At 41.5% G+C, this 14617-nt stretch overlaps 1 non-coding gene across 1 annotated transcript; it reads right to left on the bottom strand.

Moving 5' to 3' along the window:
• Positions 1-760: 760 nt before the first annotated feature.
• Trnav-aac lies at positions 761-833 on the bottom strand. The gene has a single exon. It is a non-coding gene; the product is annotated as a tRNA-Val (tRNA).
• Positions 834-14617: the final 13784 nt, after the last annotated feature.

A 14617-nucleotide genomic window follows, 5' to 3' on the forward strand; every position in this document is an offset into this window, starting at 1 on the left:
ATGGATGAGGCATTGCTCATTGCAGTGCAAAATTGTGAATTCAAATAATTTAATCATGGTCCAGCTACTTGTCTATGTTATGCTAGATGATGTCATTTTAACATTTTTGAAATGTATTGCTTTACATGGTATTATCTATTTATATGATTATTAAGTGGCTTTACAGTAATTTATTAATCTTACATTTTACTCTGTAGTACTTGTGGTTAAATTCTGTTAAAATGGTTCATCCACCCTTTAAATTTTCTCTTTACAATAATTTCAGGTACTGCACAATTATCAAACATTCATGCTATTGATGATTGTGAAAGATGAGCGATGTTAAGGATGCCTTTGTTTCGCTTATATCTACTCTTAACACTTAAATGCTACATCAATATTACAATTTATTCTCATAAACTGACAAGTATTTACTTAAGCGACATTATATATGTAAAATAGTTAATATTTTTGCATATTTTTAAACACATTAACACCAAATTTATATTCATTCACATTATTTATCGTTAAAAACACATGTTTCCAAAATAACTACAATACGCAAATTCTTTATAGCATATATTTAGATTTAATGGATATTTATAAACTACACATGAAATACAAAATATAAAACATGGTTAAATTATGAATGTATTTTAACAATTTGCAAATCGAATTTTAGAATACAAATGAAATATAATTTACAAATTCTCAGTGGTACAGGTGCGACTGAATATTTACAGGCATCTCAACTCCTTGCTGAAGTAATTATCTTTTGCATTCTTTCCGCCCAGAATCGAACTGGGGACCTTCTGCGTGTTAGGCAGACGTGATAACCGCTACACCACGGAAACTGCTACGCTCTGAGCTCCACATCTGACACAACTTGTAGGACAATCGCAACTTTGGCGTAAAAATCACTTTGCGGAAACGCACAATGCAGGTATTTAGCATTCGTATGCAACAATCGACAGCACCATTGCCTGTCTGAATTCCATCACGAATAAGAGCCCAAGAAATCGTCGGAAATGCTCGCGGCCTAGTCCTCAGTAGCATCAGCTAGTCTTTCTTTCCGTACCAGGTACAGTCAATTCGCACAGTCGCTATTGCAAATGATGTGACCAAAATCAATCACTTCGTTAGCGGCAAGGAGCCTGGGATCAGCGGTAGCAGGCTCTGCTAACGGTATACTACGCCTTCCACATCGCTGGCAACAGGTTCTACACAACGCTGGTGACTACTTTGAAGGACAGTAACAGATGTAAACATGTAACTATTTTGTATCGGTTGTGAATAAATAGTTGCCACTATTTATGTTTTAACCCTCGTACATTAATGCCCCCCCCCCCCCCCCCCCCCATGGAACATGGACCCTTCTGTTGGTGGTGAGGCTTGCGTGCCGGAAACGATACAGATAGCCGTACCGTAGATGCAACCACAACGGAGGGGTATCTGTTGAGCGGCCAGACTAACGTGTGGTTCCTGAAGAGGGGCAGCAAGCAGCCTTTTCAGTAGTTGCAGGGCCAACAGTCTGGATGACTGAGTGATCTGGCCCCGTAACACTAACCAAAACGGCCTTGCTGTTACGGTTCTACGAACGGCTGAAGGCAAGGGGAAACCACAGACGTAATTTTTCCCGAGGGCATGCAGCTTTATTGTATGGTTAAATGATGGTGGCGTCCTGTTGGGTAGTATATTCTCGAGGTAAAATAGTCCCTCATTCGGATCTCCGGGCGCGGACTACTCAGGAGGACGTCGTTATCAGGAGAAATAAAACTGGCGTTCTACGGATCGGAGCGTGGAATGTCAGATCCCTTAATCGACCAGGTAGGTTAGAAATTTTAAAAAGGGAAATGGATAGGTTATAGTGGGAATTATTGAAATTCGGTGGCAGGAGGAACAAGACTTTTCGTCAGGGAAATACAGGGTTATAAATACAAAATCAAATAGAGGTAATGCAGGAGTAGGTTTAATAATGAATAAAAATGTAGGAGTGCGAGTAAGCTACTACAAACAGCATAGTGAACGCATTATTATGGCCAAGATAGACACGAAGCACACGCCTACTACAGTAATACAAGTTCATATGCCAACTAGCTCTGCAGATGATGAAGACATTGATGAAATGTATGATGAGATACAAGAAATTGTTCAGATAGTGAAGGGAGACGAAAAGTTAACAGTCATGGGTGACTGGAATTCGAGAGTAGGAAAAGGAAGAGAAGGAAACGTAGTAGGTGAATGTGGATTGGGGCTAAGAAATGAAAGAGGAAGCCGCCTGGTAGAATTTTGCACAGAGCATAACTTAATCATAGCTAACACCTGGTTCAAGAATCATGAAAGAAGGTTTGTAACACCATAGCTCTTATGCTGTACGGATTTATTTTACTTTTGTTTCATTTAATGTTATAACATTGAGTACCTGTAAATGTGTTTGATTGAACAGATAACACAAAATTGTATACTCTTTTCTTTGTCAAACCTTTGATGTCGTGATTTGATTCTATGCAAAGTAGTGTATCTGCAATTTAAAATCTTTGTCCCATTTGGAGGGAACAAAACTTACTGTATATGATTGTAATTTTGTGTGAATATTTTTTTGGAGAGATGTCAATATGTGTAAATGTTTTGTTTTATTTAATGTATTTGGTTGCTGTAATGGAAATTGCTGATCCTCAGTTAGGGCTCTTAGTTATTCTGTATGTAAAAGGTGTAGTGGTTCCCCTCAGGAACGGAACTGTGTAGCGCGCGCAAATTGTAGTTGGCCTAGGTGGAAAAGGTGGAACTGATAGTCAGTCGGGGACGAGCCAGCAGTCGGAGACGAGCTACTAGTCCGTGCACTGCCATGTATAAGATGCATATTGTGCTGATTCCGAGAGAGGCTTTTCCTGCTTCTTTCTAAGGCCTCGGATGGATGGATAAATAGCTGGAACTATTCTGGAGTTTGTATCTATCATCGCCACCAAGAAATGACAGAGTCCAGCAATTCTGCCTACAATTCCACCTACCAACATGCAGTTGACACCACATTGCGCAATCAATGCAACGTAATACTATAATGATTTACAGTGAAGGATCAGCTTAATGGACATGCTAATGTGCTGAAATATAAGGTAATTTGTATCTGAATTTATGTACCTACCTAGATTTTTCTCCTCATCATAACACCTCTCAGGTTCCTCTCCGTTTGAGTTAAAGTGATATCCGAGTGTCCTTACTAAAAGAAATTAAAGCCTAGAGTTTTGCTAATTAATGCCTCTTGAACTTAGTAAAAAGAAAGTTAAAGTTAATGTGGCAATAGAGTGAATTAAGGTAGATGTTATTTATCCAAAATAATTTTCCTATTAAAACTGCTATTTGAAGTGCTGTTGCTAACTTCAATATTAAAGGTTCTTAAGACTGAGGCTTATAAGGCAAATCATCACGTTATTGTCTGTAGTAAATTATAAAAGGTGAGTCAGTTTCTAGCAATTTTGTCAGTATTGTGTTTCGCTGTAGTAAAAGTGAGAAAGCTGCAGTTGTGAAACATTATATATTCATGTTTGCTAAGTGTTTGTGTATCTTGTGTATTAGAAGTGCATGTTAATAGTAATGTTATAAAGACCATTCACTTTATGTAAGCCTGAAAGTAATAGGGTGTTACGGTATCTCTTATAATTTAGCAAATAGTTTGTGCTGCTCCAGTTGTTAGCTTCAATCTTAAAACATATGAGTGTCAGAGTTCATTGCACTCGCGTGTGGCTAAGTCTAGGTTGTGTTTGTCCACTATAGTTACTTATACCTACTTTCATAAACGAGAACGTTAATCTTTCTCTTGCCTAATTAGGCTGGCGACCGTTTCACTCATTCTATAAACAGTATAGCTAGGCAAAATTTTGTTTGTTACTATTCAAATATTTACGTAATTCTGACTTTCATTTCCGATAAGCCACCTCCGTTAGGAACAACACGGTCAACATAACAAAATTCCTCTCAGAGGGTAACACTGCTCTGTTGCTTTGTGCCATAGTTGCTTTTACGAAATAGTTTTATGTCACAACCCGTTTCTAGCATTGAGGTTATGGTACAGTAGTAGCAGACAGGAGTGTTATAGGTTGTATACATGGAAGAACCCTGGAGATACTAGAAGGTTTCAGATAGATTATATAATGGTGAGACAGAGATTTAGGAACCAGATTTTAAATTGTAAGACATTTCCAGGGGCAGATGTGGACTCTGGCCACAATCTATTAGTTATGACCTGTAGATTAAAACTGAATAAACTGCAAAAAGGTGGGAAATTAAGGAGATGGGACCTGGATAAACTGAAAGAACCAGAAGTTGTACAGAATTTCAGGGCGAGCATAAGGGAACAATTGACAGGAATGGGGGAAAGAAATACAGTAGAAGAAGAATGGGTAGCTTTGAGGAATGAAATAGTAAAGGCAGCAGAGGATCAAGTAGGTAAAAAGACGAGGGCTAGTAGAAATCCTTGGGTAACAAAAGAGGTACTGAATTTAATTGATGAAAGGAGAAAATACAAAAATGCAGTAAGTGAATCAGGCAAAAAGGAATACAAACGTCTCAAAAATGAGATCGACAGGAAGTGCAAAATGTGTATGCAGGGATGGCTAGAGGACAAATGTAAGGATGCAGAGAGGTATATCACTAGGGGCAAGATAGATACTGCCTACAGGAAAATTAGAGAGACCTTTGGAGAAAAGAGAACCAATTGCATGAATATCAAGAGCTCAGATGGAAACCCAGTTCTAAGCAAAGGAGGGAAAGCAGAAAGGTAAAAGGGGTATACAGGGTGTCACAGAAAGGTACGGCCAAACTTTCAGGAAACATTCCTCACATACAAAGAAAGAAAATATGTTATGTGGACATGTGTCCGAAACCCTTACTTTCCATGTTAGAGCTCATTTTATTACTTCTCTTCAAATCACATTAATCATGGAATGGAAACACACAGCAACAGAACGTACCAGCGTGACTTCAAACACTTTGTTACAGGAAATATTCAAAATGTCCTCCATTAGCGAGGATACATGCATCCACCCTGCGTCGTATGGAATCCCTGATGCGCTGATGCAGCCCTGGAGAATGACGTGTTGTATCACAGCCGTCCACAATACGAGCACGAATATTCTCTACATTTGGTACCGGGGTGGAGTAGACAAGAGCTTTCAAATGCCCCCGTAAATGAAAGTCAAGACTGTTGAGGTCAAGAGAGCGTGGAGGCCATGGAATGGGTCCGCCTCTACCAATCCATCGGTCACCGAATCTGTTGATGAGAAGCGTACGAACACTTCGACTGAAATGTGCAGGAGCTCCATCGTGCATGAACCACATGTTGTGTCGTACTTGTAAAGGCACATGTCCTAGCAGCACAGGTAGAGTATCCCGTATGAAATCATGATAACGTGCTCCAATGAGCGTAGGTGGAAGAACATGGGGCCCAATCAAGACATCACCAACTATGCCTGCCCATACGTACACAGAAAATCTGTGTTGATGACGTGACTGCACAACTGCGTGTGGATTCTCGTCAGTCCACACATGTTGAATGTGAAAATTTACAATTTGATCACGTTGGAATCAAGCTTCATCCGTAAAGCGAACATTTGCACTGACATGAGTATTGACACATTGCTGGATGAACCATTCGTAGAAGTGTACCCGTGGAGGCCAATCAGCTACTGATAGTGCCTGCACACGCTGTACATGGTACGGAAACAACTGGTTCTCCCGTAGCACTCTCGATACAGTGACGTGGTCAACGTTACCTTGTACAGCAGCAACTTCTCTGACGCTGACATTAGGGTTAGCGTCAACTGCACGAAGTATTGCCTCGTCCATTGCAGGTGTCCTCGTCGTTCTAGGTCTTCCCCAGTCGCGAGTCATAGGCTGGAATGTTCCGTGCTCCCTAAGACGCCGATCAATTGCTTCGAACGTCTTCCTGTCGGGACACCTTCGTTCTGGAAATCTGTCTCGATACAAACGTACCGCGCCACGGCTATTGCCCCGTGCTAATCCATACATCAAATGGGCATCTGCCACCTCCGCATTTGTAAACATTGCACTGACTGCAAAACCACGTTCGTGATGAACACTAACCAGTTAATGCTACGTACCGATGTGCTTGATGCTAGTACTGTAGAGCAATGAGTCGCATGTCAACACAAGCACCGAAGTCCACATTACCTTCCTTCAAGTGGGCCAACTGGCGGTGAATCGAGGAAGTACAGTACATACTGACGAAACTAAAATGAGCTCTAACATGGAAATTAAGCGTTTCCGGACACATGTCCACATAACATCTTTTCTTTATTTGTGTGTGAGGAATGTATCCTGAAAGTTTGGCCGTACCTTTTTGTAACACTCTGTATAGAGTTCCTATATAGGGGCGATGTTCTTGAAGACAATATTATGGAAATGGAAGAGGAGGTAGATAAAGATTAAATGGGAGATATGATACTTCGTGAAGCGTTTGACAGAGCACTGAGAGACCTAAACCGAAACAAGGCCCCGGGAGTAGACAACATTCCATTAGAACTACTGACAGCCTTGGGAGAGCCAGTTCTGACAAAACTCTACCATCTGGTGAGCAAGATTTATGAGACAGGCGAAACTCCATCAGACTTCAAGAAGAATATAATTATTCCAATCCCAAAGAAAGCAGGTGTTGACATATGTGAAAATTACCGAACTATCAGTTTAATAAGTCACAGCAGCAAAATACTAACACGAATTCTTTACAGACGAATGGAAAAACTGGTAGAAGCCGACTTCGGGGAAGATCAGTTTGGATTCCGTAGAAATGTTGGAACACGTGGGGCAATACTGACCTACGACTTACCTTAGAAGAAATATTAAGGAAAGGCAAACCTACGTTACTAGCATTTCTAGACTCAGAGAATGCTTTTGACAATGTTGACTGGAATACTCTCTTTCAAATTCTGGAGGTGGCAGGGGTAAAATACAGGGAGCGAAAGACTATTTACAATTTGTACAGAAAGCAGATGGCAGTTATAAGAGTCAAAGGACATGGAAGGGAAGCAGTGGTTGGGAAGGGAGTGAGACATGGTTGTAGCCTCTCCCCGATGCTATTCAATCTGCATATTGAGCAAGCAGTAAAGGAAACAAATGAAAAGTTCGGAGTAGGTATTAAAATCCATGGAGAAGAAATAAAAACTTTGAGGTTCGCTGATGACATTGTAATTGTGTCAGAGACAGCAAAGGTCTTGGAAGAGCAGTTGAACGGAATGGACAGTGTCTTGAAAGGAGGGTACAAGATGAATATCAACAAAAGCAAAACGAGGATAATGGAATGTAGTCGAATTAAGTCGGGTGATGCTGAGGGAATTAGATTAGGAAATGAGACACTTAAAGTAGTAAAGGAGTTCTGCTATTTTGGGAGCAAAATAACTGATTGTCGAAGTAGAAAGGATATAAAATGTAGACTGGAAATGGCAAGGAAAGAGTTTCTGAAGAAGAGAACTTTGTTAAAATCGAGTATAGATTTAAGTGTCAGGAAGTCGTTTCTGAAAGTATTTGTATGGAGTGTAGCCATGTACGGAAGTGAAACATCGACGATAAATAGTTTAGACAAGAAGAGAATAGAAGCTTTCGTAATGTGGTGCTACAGAAGAATGCTGAAGATTAGATGGGTCCATCACATAACTAATGAGGAGGTATTGAGTAGAATTGGGCAGAAGAGGAGTTTGTAGCACAACTTGACGAGAAGAAGGGTTCGGTTGGTAGGACATGTCCTGAGGCATCAAGGGATCACCAGTGTAGTACTGGAGGGCAGCGTGGAGGGTAAAAATCGTAGAGGGAGACCAAGAGACGAATACACTAAGCAGGTTCAGAAGGATGTAGGCTGCAGTAGTACTGGGAGATGAAGAAACTTGAAATGGGTCATTACTAGGTAATGCTGTATGGTCATCCTCATCGTCTGTGTCAATCCAACCTATCTCATCCCAACACTTCAGTTGTGACTTTCTCCCTATTTGTAGAATCTGTGGGAATACCTTTGATGATTTTTCTGTCGATCCTGTTTCCAATTACGACTCTTGTACGTCACACCTTAACGTATTTACTGCTGCGGACGCCTTATCATCCGTTTCTGCAGAAAGTGTATTATCCGCTTGAACTCCTACAATATCTAACGTCAGTAAATCCTCACGCTTTCCAGGATTTGGTGGTTGTAATTTGGCCTCCATCTGTGGTACGTTTCTCCGGTTATTACCTGAGGTGTTTGCCTGTGGCTGCGTTCTCGCACCACCTCCCCATCAGATTTCTCGCCATGAACCTGGAGATCGGTGATTAAAATCAGTCTGTCGGTTATCCCGAGTTCTTCAGTTTCTATCCTTGTTTACGTCTATATTCCGCCTGTTCCAACCACTGTTAACACCATATCCATTACAATGTGGTCCAGTGTTTTCACTTCTCCCATTTCCGTAATTATTCCCATTTCGTCCAGAATTCAATCCCTGATCGGGCCTACCATCGCTACTATTATCATTATTTTCCTTATTGTTACGTGTTCTTTCAGAATTATTCTCTCTTAAATCGTGACGTCTTTGAGCGTCGTTTTCATACATGAATTCTAACTCTCTCAAAACACCTTTCAAAGTTTCTACATTATCGCCCCCACGTTATTGATATTTCATTGGCATTTCCGTTTTGCATATTTGTATCAGTTCTCCGTCGCTGTATAGGATATCTAAGTATTGGTTCCTTTTAGCTATATTCTCAAAGAATCTGACTGCTGTTTTGTCACGCGAATTTTCGAAAGTGACGTTTTGTAATGTTCCATATTTTATTCTGATCTGAGCCTCAGGTGACCAATATCTTGCTATCAAGTCAGTTCTAAGCAAATCATATGAATCTTAAGTTTCTGCTACCTTCTGCATAGTTTCAGCAACACTTCCCTCCATATGTGAGCAAAAGAAATCTAACTTATGTTTCAGTGGCCAATATAACGGTATTCCTACTTTAAATTGGTCAATACACGTGTGGGGAGGTGCAGTATCTGCATCTGCCTTATAGTGCTGGTGTTTCCGCACTATAGGAAAGTGGTTACCATCAAAACCTCTCGTTTATCTCTGTGATGCATCTTTTTGGTTTTGAAGACTGGAATTCTGTCCTTGGTTTGCGTCAAATCTACGCAAACGTGTATAACTTGGTTCATTCTGTGACACTTGTGTCTTAGAATGACTTGCAGGTCTCATTGCGCAATATGCTTGCATAACGGAAGCTACCGGCTCTGTATCTTGACGTGTAAGCAATTGTGGCTCGTTAGACGCCGTACTGTAACCCGTCTGTATTCGTCCTACAGGCTGTCGCGTTACATAACGCATCTCCATGGTTTGATCAGCCAGTGTCACGCCTTGTGCTTGACGCACTGGCCCTTGCTGCAAACCAAGCTCTTATATTCCCGACTGACCTGTTATTCTTTCTTGAACAAGTGGTCGCAATCCACACAGTTCCATACGGTTACCGGGCAGTTCTGGCATACGCTGGTATGGACTAATTTTCCGTTCGCGGTTTGCGGTTTCGAAATGGCATCCACAAGTGCCTTACCGTCTTAGGTCACACGTAATTTCGCGTACGCTTTCTGTACTATTATCGACAACTGTTGAATTTTTCAGTACAGAAGTATCTACCGACTTCAAAGTGGACTCTGTCGCCGTCTGCGACTCCTCACTAACGCTTTCTAGGTCACCACGACTTTCGATCGAACGTAAAAGTTCCGATCTCACCCGTGAAACTGGTCTTCGTTTTTCTACTGTATTTATAAAATACAGGCAGCGTATTTCTTTAATGTTGCTTTTGTCGTTCTTTTGTGAGACGTCTTCTCAGCAATAACATATTACGCCTTCGTCGTCGCTTTGATGGCAAAACCTTCGACCTGTTGTTTAATCCTTTTTGACCCTTTGATATGTCACTTCAAGCAGCGTAATCATATCTGTCTGGAGAGTGTCAATGTGTGTACTCAGTTGGTTGTGCCCTGTAACGAGCGTTTGAAGCTTGATTTTCCCTGTCTTAGCTTCAGTTCGTATTTGATCTAACTGACCTTGAATATTAACACGCGCTTTTTGTATTTCCTTGTTAGTTTCTTTCAGCTACTGTGTTAATTCTTTTTGTCCTTGTGTTATGCGTTCTTATACAGGGTGTGGTAGATAAGTAATGAGACTGGCCGCCGCGCGGCGCCCCAGTCGCTCGCAGGGCGGTCTCCACCTGTACGTCACGTGGTGGGGGATCTGAGCTAACATTAGAACCAGTTCGCATTCGCGTCGGAGTTCTGGTGCAGTGAGGGTCGAGCGTCGCGTATTACGTTGTTTGTGTGCCCGTGACACTTGTGAAAACGCTGAAGATGGTTCGCTCGATAGAACAGCGGTATGCAATCAAATTTTGCTTTCGCTTGGGCAAAACTGCTTTGGAAACTTTTGCTATGATTACGGAGGCCTACAAAGAAGGCTCCCTATCAAGAGCTCAATTGTTCCGGTGGTTTAATGAATTTAAAATCGGGAGGGAATCCGTTGAAGACATGGAACGATCTGGACGCCCTTCAACGAGTCGTGTGGATGAAACGGTGGCCAAAGTGAAAGAACTCCTGGACTCTGACCGTCGTTTAAGTCTCAAAATGATCGCTGATGAGGTCTCCATGAATAAATTTACGGTTCACCAAATTGTTACGCAAGATTTGATGATGAGGAAAGTTTGCGCAAAATTGGTTCCCCGAGTGCTCACCGCCGAACAAAAGCAACAACGAGTGGACGTTTGCCGTGAGATGTTGAATGATTTGGAAAATAATACACACTTTTTAGACAACGTAGTAACAGGCGACGAATCGTGGACATTCCAGTACGACCCAGAGACGAAAGCCCAGAGCTCGGAGTGGCACACACCGGCATCCCCGCGGCCGAAGAAAGCAAGAATGTCAAAGTCCCACATCAAGACAATGCTGATTGTGTTTTTCGACAAGCGGGGGTTAATTCACAAAGAGTTTGTCCCTCGGGGGAAGACTGTCAATGCCGAATTCTACAAAGAAGTCCTTCAGAGATTGCACAGAGCCGTCAAACGGAAGCGACAGGACCTTGCTCAACGCTGGCGTCTCCACCACGACAACGCTCCGGCGCACACAGCGTTCCTCATGACCTCCTACTTGACCTGAATTGGAGTTGAAGTTTTGCCACAGCCACCATACAGCCCTGACTTGAGTCCTCCTGATTTCTTCCTATTTCCGAAGGTCAAAAGATGCCTGAAGGGTCATCGTTTCGACGATATTCCGAACATCCAACGTGCTGTCACGAAGGCACTAACTGGGATAACTCAAACGGACTACAGTGGGGCCTATGAAGCTTGGAAAACGCGCTGGCAACGTTGTGTCGACGCCCAAGGCGAGTACTTTGAAGAATATTAACGTTTTGTACAAATTGGATCAATAAATTTGTTTTTCTAGACTGAGTCTCATTACTTATCTACCACACCCTGTATACGCATTTCTGATTCCTGAGATTGTTGTAATAACCTCTGCAACATTCCAGATATGATGGCGTCTTCATCTACACCATTGTCGCCAGTTGCCATCTGATGTAACCGTTCCCTATCTCGTTTTTTGTGAACTGTTTCCTTTACTTACGAACATAGTGTGGAAGCACTAACACTCGTTCTTTTATGCTATTGCAAGCCTGACTGATTCAATGTGATTATGTTTGGTTCAACATGCTTTAAACCACTATTTACAGACTCAGCGTCTGATTCATTAGCAACGCCGTTCTCATGTACATTCTTTGGACCATATTGAACATCACGTGTAGATTTTTTGGTCTCATTCTATATTTCTGCGTGTTCTGTCTCGTGTTGTTCACGCTGATCTACCTGTTGCGTGTCCAACTCGATCCTATCAAGATCTTCCATGACTTACCTTTGTCTTAATCGATTATTTTCTGTCTTTTTGAGTGTTCCAGTAAGCGTTGCTGTTCGTGAATTTTCGGAACCTGACTACGCGTTAACATCAGATCAGAAGACTTGATTCTACCCGAAAATAACACCCGCAGTCCTATATTCAATATCTGAAACCATTTCCTTGTGTTTTATATATCCCTTTGTGTTGAGTCAGAACTCAACACAACCCAGTTCAACGATTTGGTGAACCAGCAAAAAATAATACATGAATACAATTCTATCTACACTTACTACACAGTTGAGCCACATTTACATCTACATTTCTTGTCTTCAATTTGCATCCGATTATTGTTTGGGAGGATTGTGTGTTTTGTGCCTATCAAAAGCAAACCCTCAATCTATCAGATTGCTCTAATTTCACCTCCTGGCAGTGTCGTCATTTTGTCATCGTCGGCGCTTCTGTTTCTGTACAGTGTGTGTACTAATGTGTGAAAACCTAGGTTACCATTTTGGGCGCAAATGGACAAAACATCTGAATTCTCTTCTCAAGCCCAGGGTGTTAAACAGACATTCTAAATAAATATGAACTTGGCCCTGTAAGGCAGCTGATATCAGATGTGGATCGTAACAAACACCATTAGAAATGCTGCTATCATGTAACTAGAATGCATGAATTAAGGAAAGTGGAAGTTTGGGATTTATTCTAGAAAGACAACACAGATATTCCTTTCTTTATTCTACATATAATTTATCAACTGTGATTTCAGGGGCAAGTGATACACAACAATCATGTTCAATTACTTTTGGCATTAAATAACGAAATATTTAACTCTTCGACATATTGAATTGACGATTATTAACATTGTTGTCTCTACACATAAAAATTTTTTATCAGAGGGTAGAATGTTTAAAAACCTTCATCAACTCGTTTGTATTACGTTGTTGTAGCTGGTCAATGCACTGAGTTGGTGGAGAATAAATTTACTTTTTGTAACAATGGGAAAACTCTCATGTACTCAATGAGAGGGTAGGTTATTATCCTATCTTTTGATTTTCAATGGCCAAAGTGTACACAAGTTGAAGTGAGCAGTTCGACTCAACACTTACCGTGGCCTAATGTGTGATGGTACTTTACCAAGCGGCATCTGCAACGACGTTGTCTCTGTGCTAGATCTAAAATTCTAATTCCCTACTCTGGTCTTGACTGAGTTCACTCAGTCTCAACCTTCCTGCATTCCATAGAAAGTTAATCTTTCCCTAGTCGAAATAATGGCTATTGCTTACTCATTAAGAGTTGTAGCAATGTGCACAGTTTTTTTGCCCGCAAAAATTCCCACAGAAATAATTATCTATCTCTTTGCTATCTGTCGCCACGATATGTGAAGTCTATCATCCCCACTTCGCAAAAATTAAAGCTCTTAACGCTCTCGCTATTTCCCACACATTTGCGTGGTCTATTGAGAGACGATCTTCCAACTGTGTCACGTCTGCGTCGCCCAGTATGGCTTCAGCCAAGCACTGTCTCACTAGTGATGAATTTTATTTTTCTTGCTGGGTCACAGCCTAGCCCTGTTAATGCCGTGCAGCCGATTACTTTTGGTCCCAGTCATATTTACTTTAAAAGGTATAATGTATTGTTCTGGCCTTACCCCTTTCTGCGCTGATTCTTGGCATTCTCTTGCAAAATGGTGTTTTACTATGTCATTAACCACCTGCTAGGATCGTATCCAAAATGCATTACACTTTAACCTGTTTATTCATGCCCCTGTCCATATATTGGTAGATATTGTTTTGTTAGTTTTTAGTACGTGAGATTAACTGCAATTGCCTTTTGCTGATATAATACAGTTATTATTTTCTGAGGGTCTCATACTGTTGAGCTGTGACCAGCTCATGCTCCTGCTTTTTGTTCTTTGGTATTTTGTCACAATCAAGTGGCATTTTATTTCCCCCTGAGTTACTACCATAACGAGTTGCTTTTGCCTCTGTCAGTGGCAGCAGCATCGCCTATCGATACTTGTAGTGCTGTACCATCTTTGGTGTGACTGCTATATTTCTGTGTCATGGTGTGTGTGGCAGTCGGTCTGTTGGGATAGAGCAGCAAGGAAGTCTCCAAGGCATGAAGTCAGGCCAGGACCACTGGCGGCGTGCATGCGTGGCCGGATTGTGAGGCGATAGCTGCGAGAGCTACAAAATTTCGTTGCCAACCGAACATGGACACTGAAATTGACTGCTCAGTTAATCTGTTACGAAAAACCTCAACTGCTGTGACATCTTTCTGTTTATTGACTGTTGGTGCTTCCCAGGCTCTTCTGGCTAACAGCAACATATAGTGTGTTGGAGTCGGCAAAATTTTGCAGCCATTTTCCTGTACAGTCCTTAACTATTAAACTGGTTGTTACTTATCAGTGAAGTGCATAAGCAGAATTTTCTGCCTTGTGGTTGTTAACGCCCCAGTTACCTGCCTGGTCATTAATGTCGTTTTCCGGCAGTGTGTTGTTCCTCGCCGTGTTGATGCTGTCTGGCACAGCATGTAGTGCAACAGACTTTTAGTTGTTTGTTCATTTCTTTTTGCTTAAGAGTGGTTATTGTCACTTGGCTGTTTTTAGACGTCAATTTTGATAATGTAGTGTGACTAGTATCTTTGTCCTCGGTTGACATTTTCCATTTTCGTACCATTGTTTGGGCAGAAGGGAATTGATTAGGTTGTTGGTTGGTCCTACAGCCATCCCTGGATTTG

The sequence above is a fragment of the Schistocerca piceifrons genome, chromosome 6 (assembly GCF_021461385.2).
Source record: "Schistocerca piceifrons isolate TAMUIC-IGC-003096 chromosome 6, iqSchPice1.1, whole genome shotgun sequence".
NCBI classification, from domain to species: Eukaryota; Metazoa; Arthropoda; class Insecta; order Orthoptera; family Acrididae; genus Schistocerca; species Schistocerca piceifrons.